The following is a 6655-nucleotide window of genomic DNA, read 5'->3' as shown; positions in this document are numbered from 1 at the left end:
TTCCTATTCTGACCAATACTTGTTGCTGAGTGCATGAGCATCATGAATGCGTGCATTGAACTACTGTCTGTGTCTCCGTGTTTAACTTCTTTCAAGATGTAGCCATCCGTTATTGCACTGCTATTCCTGACTTACATGAACCTTCTTGTTTTTACAGAATATACTTATCTACAGTTCTATATTTGTTGAAGAACTCAGGAGTTCAACATTTCTTTCTAATTTTATAATGTATTCCAAATTCTCTACTAAGTTGAAAGTATGCTTTGTGACTCTGTGTATCAAGGGATGTGTGTTTGTGTGGAGATGTTTTTTTTTTTTGTCTGTGAGTAGACACATGTATATATCCCAGTAAGTTCTTACTTTCATTTTGTTTCTACATTTTTATGAACTTGTTTTATAAGGGTACTATTTAGTTAGGATAGTTAAATATATATAAAAGCTTTCTGAGAGATTATTTACTATATGAATATATTTTCAGCTGGCTGATCAAAATATTTTTTTAGTTTTGTTTTTAGCCATTCAAAATGTATTTGTATTTCCAGAATTAGATGCATACTGTACTTAGATTCTGATTAAAATACTTGCAAGGAGAAGCATTGGATTCTCCTGAGAATTCTGGAAAATGAAAATAAACCGGAAAAATAGATTTTCAACAGTACAAAAACACACTGTCCATTGAAATGGTCTTTGAATTTTCAGTGCTATTAAAAATGTGAGAAACTAAATTGTCTTTTAAAAGATGTCAAGATTTTTATACCTCCAGTTGCTGTTGGCCTGTCCTGTTGGTTTGCGAATGTTCCCTTTATTCTGCTCCCAAAAGATTTCAGCTTTTAGTTTTCTCCCATGCTGGGCAAGGTCAAACTGGATTTATAAAATAATACATTGCTATATTGTAATTCTCTGTAATTGACTATAAATTGGTTTAGAAATTCCAGACGTTGTTGTGTCTTTATACTGTACTGTGTATTTTAACTGGCAGAAAAATAATTGGAAATTTTAATTTCCAGTTGATACTGTTATATTAAAAGAGAAGAAAACACCTTGTTTTTAATTTGCAGTGCCACATGAAGTTACTCGTGTTAGGAATAAAGTCCAATATTGAAGTTGAATGTCACTAAGCTTACTATGTTGAAAGGAACCAGTGTGATTAGAACCTACCAGAAGCCAGATATAGTGTGGTATGTGCCACATTTCATGCACATTTTGACTTTGTGTTCATTCAAAATTGTGCTTGTAAAAATGTGTAAAATCTCTGAGTTTTATAATTTCTGTGTACTTGTTTTTTTCTTTTTTCTTGCTGGTAAATCGCTTTTTAAGAAATCTAATATAAAAGAAACCATGTTTATATTTTGTTTAGTGATCAATGGCTTTGTTTATATGGAGATTTGTATATTGTTGGCACACATCTTTGTTTAGATTTTTTATGCATGAAGGCTTGCAATAATTAGCACAATGAAAATTGCTTTTTATTACATGTCAGTTTGTTTTTCTTTTTTTGAAAGATTGTGGTGCAAAGGCTTACTCTGAGTAACCTTCTGGACTATGGAATGAACATAAATGAATGACACTTTGAGTGTTAATAAAACTGGTATTTATTTCCACTGTGATTGGTTTGCCCAGATCTGTTGGAGAGTTTATTCCCAAGTGTCCCCCTTGTTTGAGTTCTTTCTATTCCAGACTAACCTGAAAACGTTGAGTCTGGACTGAAACCACTCTTTAGGGCTTGGATATTTATAACACCATTCGCAGTTGATAGAAAATTGTCAGTTAAAAAATTAGCCTGCTGTAGATTAAGTGACTTTGGAGTCACACCTGTGGTTGCGTGGACAGGGCCAACAAATTATTTCACAGGGCCTTATGTGGCCTGTGGGCCTGATGTTCCCCACCCCTCATCTATAATACCCTACACAATTTGCTGGAGTACAGCTGTATCTGGCATCTTATTTATCTAAACCAGAATTTAGCAGTGACTAAAAACAAACAAGGTCTGCTCTCATACCTAGCTAATGTTAAACAGTGGTCTCACTGGTATTGCAAGTTAACTTAATACTTTCATATAAGAGGCAACTTAGTGTGTGTTAAGCCTCAGAAACTTGGCGTTGAATTCCCAGCCACAGCCCTGACTGTTGTGGTCATCTCTCCCACTTCTCTCTCTCTCTCTTCATCTCTATCCCTGGTTTTACCCCAACGTCCTGCTTCTTGGGTACAAAATTTTTCAAATCAGCTTAAATTTCACCATTGAATCATCAATTATAGGGGACCCTGTGATTGACGTTGGAGCAAAATTTCTGTGAGGCAGGGAAGTTGCCTGCTTCCAAATTACAGTGGCAGGAAAGGCAGAGGGTAAACATCCCAGGGGGTTAAGTGGGACTGAAAAAGGCATGGATGATCTCAAGGGAAACAAACGTTTGAAGACTCTTCCGGCTCAGTCCCCCTGCACTGGGAGTGTTGTCCTACCCCTTCAGAACAGAGATGGAGGCCAGCAAAGTGTCTCAAAAAGTTAATTCTCCAGGGTCGGGTGGGATAGCGTAGCGGTTAGTCCTCGCATTGCACACACCGGGATCCCATATGGGTGCCGGTTCGTATCCCAGCAGCCCTGCTTCCCATCCTGCTCCCTGCCTGTGGCCTGGGAAAGCAGTCCAGGATGGCCCAAAGCCTTGGGACCCTGCACCCACGTGGGAGACCAGGAAGAAGCTCCAGATTCCTGGCTTCAGATTGACTCAGCTCCAGCCGTTGTGGACGTTTGGGGAGTGAACCATAAGAAGGAAGATCTTCCTCTGTATCTCCTCTTCTCTGAATATCTGCCTTTCCAATAAAAATAAATAAATCTTTTTTTAAAAAGTTAATTCTCCAATTTCCACTGCTAGCATCCCAAAAGGGGGTGGGAGTGGGCTGTTTAGTCCTGGCTCCTCCAGTTCTTTTTTTTAAGATTTATTTATTTTTACTGGAAAATAAACCAGGAGCCCAGAGCTTCATCCTGGTCTCCCATGCAGGTGCAGGGTCCCAAGGCTTTGGGCTGTCCTTGACTCCTCCCCCCCCCCCCAGACCACAAACAGGGAGCTGGATGGGAAGTGGAGCTGCCGGGATTAGAACTGGCACCCATATGGAATCCCAGGCGCGTCAAGGCAAGGATTTAAGCCACTGGGCCTTACTGCTCCACTTCTGATCGCATTTCCTGCTTCTTGTCTGGGAAGGCAGTAGGGGATGGCTCAAACCCTTGGGCTGCTGAATCCACTTGGGAGACCCAGAGGTAGCTCCTGGTTCCTGGCTTTGGATCTGTTGAAGCCATTTGGGGAGTGAATCAATGGATGGAAGACTTCTCTGTCTCTCCTCTCTGTAAATCAGCCTTTCAAATTAATTATATACACACACATGCACACACACACACACCCCATCTGGGCCTGGCATGGTAGACTAGTGGCTAAAGTCCTCGTCTTAACACGTGCTTAGATCCCATATGGGTGCCAGTTCTAATCCCAGCGGCCCCACTTCCCATCCAGCACCCTGATATTTCCTGCTTGTGGCCTGGGGAAGCAGTGGGGTACAGTCCAAAACCTTGGGACCCTGCACCCATGTGGGAGACCCAGAAGAAGCTCCTGGCTTCAGATTGGTTCAGCTCTGACCGTTGCAGCCACGTGGGGAGTGAATCAGCGGAGGGATCTTTCTATCTCTCCTGCTCTCTGCATATCTGACTTTCCAATCAGAGAAATATAAATCTTGAAAAGAACAAAGTGGCTTCAAGAAGAAGTACGTCCATACCCCAGGTCTGTCCCTCAGAAGCAGTCCCTGTAGCCTTTGAGGCGACTTCAGCAGTTTTTCCCCTCCTTTCTTGAAGAACAAAAGGTGTTCACAGCCTGAGTGTTCTCTCAGGCCCTTCCTGCCCGTCTCCATCACCTCCCATCTTCACACCCTGCGGCGCGGACTTGTGAGGTTGATCAGACACACACTCCACACACTCTCTTGTAAATGGCTGTCCAGCCATCTTAGGCTTTCTCAATTTTTACAATATTGGTAGACTAAGAACTGTCCAGATCTTACACATCAGATTCCTTCTAATGATTGTTCCTTAAGCAGTAAGAAACCAAGCCACATTTTCAAGCTTTGCATGGAAATCAAGGAAATATCCAAATTCAGGGCCTGCAAGTTCCCTCTCCTACTCAACAGTGATAGTTCTTTACTGCCTTTTTTTTTTTTAAGATTTTTAATTTTTATTGGAAAGACGGATATACAAAGGGGGGAAGACAGAGAGGAAGATCTTCCATCTGATGGCTCACTCCCCAAGTGACCGCAGCGGCTGGAGCTGAGCCAGTGCGAAGCTAGGAGCCTATAGCCTCTTCCATGTCTCCCACGCGGGTGCAGGGTCCCAAGGCTTTGGGCCATCCTGGACTGCTTTCCCAGGCCACAGGCAGGGAGCTGGATGAGAAGTGGGGCTGCTGGGATTAGAACTGGAACCCATATGGGATCCCGGGCACAAAGAAGGCGAGGACTTGAACTGCTATGCTATCCTGCCGGGCCCATTCTACTGCTTTATAACAAGGATTGCCTTTCCTCAGTTTGCAAGAACATAGTTCTTACTTTCATCCGAGTCCTCAGTGGAATTGACCTTTACGTCCCAATTTCTACTAAGACTCTTACGGCGTTTCCCATAAGCACCTCAGACCACGTCCACAGTCAGGTGTTTCTAACAGCAGCACCCTATTTGCTTGCACCAAAACCTGCATCAGGGTTCTTCAGGGAAACAGGACGGAGCGGGTATGCTCCTTCCAGTGAGCCATGGTGTCAGGCAGAGTGAATCATCTAAGGAACTGGCTCACATCGCTGTGGAGGCGAACAATTCAGGTCACAACTGATGTCAGTCTGGAGTTCAAAGGTCAGAAACTCAATTCCTGGGTGGAAATTGTACAAAGAAGTCGTATGTTGTTGCAATCTGAAAGCAGAATCCCCTTTTCCTTGGGAAATCAAGCTGGCTTAATGGGATGAAACGTACACACATTTCTGTGGGTCGCCTTTATTTAGGAACCAACTGATTAGGGCCAACGTGGTAACACAGCAGGTTAAACCACCAGCCGCGTGTGATACCAACATCCCTTGTGAGCACTGGTTTGGTTCGGACTGCCCTGCTTCCAATCCAGCTCCCCGTTACTTGGGCCCTGGCTGCCCTTGTAGACCTGGATGGCACTTCTAGTTTTAGTCCAGTCCTGCCTGTCGCAGCCACTTGGGGAGTGAACCAGCTGACTGAAGATCTATCACTCTGCCTTTCAAAAAAGTTACAATAAGAGACAACTAACTATAACTTTTCAACACATCTAAAAACCACCTTCAATAGCAACACATAAACTATATCCATTCGCTGGATCAGCTCAGAAAGTTCTGTAACTTCAGGACTACAGATGTTGACAATTCTGGAGTGTACACTTTTGGGTTCCTGAACTAAAAACACACCTGACATTCAACTGTCCGCATAGCGCACTGCTGTGAATTGAATTGCATCGGCCCCTAAATTCCTTAGTGTCTGTTTTTATTTGAAAGAGATTGTTTTTCAGATGCCCACAATAGCTGTGGCTGGGCCAGGTGGAAGCCAGGAGCTTCTGGATCCATCTGGGTCTTCCAAGTGGGTGGCAGAAACCAAGTACTTGAGCCACCAACTGCTGCCTCCAGCATGAAGCTGGGTTGGAAGTGAGGCGAGATCTTACCGCAGGCTCTCGGGTATTTGAAGACTGGGAGTGCCAGAAAGTAACAGAGTAACAGTGGTCATAAGGGTGGCATCCTTTTGGGAAGAGATGCAGTAATTCCCATTCTCTGCCATGAAAGGCTGCAGCAAGAAGGCAACTGTTTGCAAACCACAAGTGGTCCTCCCCCAGGGGCATGAGACACAGGGCCCACTCCATCTGAGGCACTTAGCTGTCAATGCAGTTGGTGATTTTGGGGGCGTGGCAGGCTGAGCCAACGTACACCTCCACTTAACACTCTGTACCTTCAGTTCTAAAAAGCCGGGGGTTATCTTTTAACCCTGTCACACTCTGTCAGTAAACAGGGCTGAGCCAACACGCCACCTGCATTGCGAGCGCTGCTTCAATTCCCACCCGGCTCCCTGTTCAAGGATCTGAGAACGCAGCAACACATGGCCCAGCAACTTCGGCTCCTGCAACGTACGTGGCAGACCGAGTTCCTGGGTTCAGACTGGACTTGCAGCCATCTGCAAGAGTAAAACAGCGGAGGCACGATCTAACTCTGCTTTTCAACCAAATACAATATGTTTTAGAAGTTAGCAAGCAAATCCCCGTCACGCCTTCTTCGAACTACATGCAGAATGGAGGCACTGGGAGGCTCCTGCTCCTCTCCCTCCCTGGGGAGCGGCGGCATCTCCTCCCAGGGCCGTGAAGGCTGCAGTCGGCACGGTGGCCCGGCCACAAGACGCCCCTCCACAATGCCCGGGGCTCGTGCTTCTGCTCAGAACTTTCCAGCGGTTTCCCATCTCAGACTCCGGAGTTGTTGCCGTCACCTGCCCAGCCCCGCCTAAGGGCTGTTCCGACCGTGGCCGAGCCCCACCTCCGCTGTTTTCATCTCAATGAGGGCTGGGCTGGGGCGACGCTGGCTGCTTTGGGTGCTGCACCCAGCGTCCATCCAGCGCAGCCCCGCAACCGCCGCCACGCGC

The sequence above is a fragment of the Ochotona princeps genome, chromosome 5, assembly GCF_030435755.1.
Source record: "Ochotona princeps isolate mOchPri1 chromosome 5, mOchPri1.hap1, whole genome shotgun sequence".
Taxonomy (NCBI): Eukaryota; Metazoa; Chordata; class Mammalia; order Lagomorpha; family Ochotonidae; genus Ochotona; species Ochotona princeps.
This window is presented reverse-complemented; position numbering follows the sequence as displayed.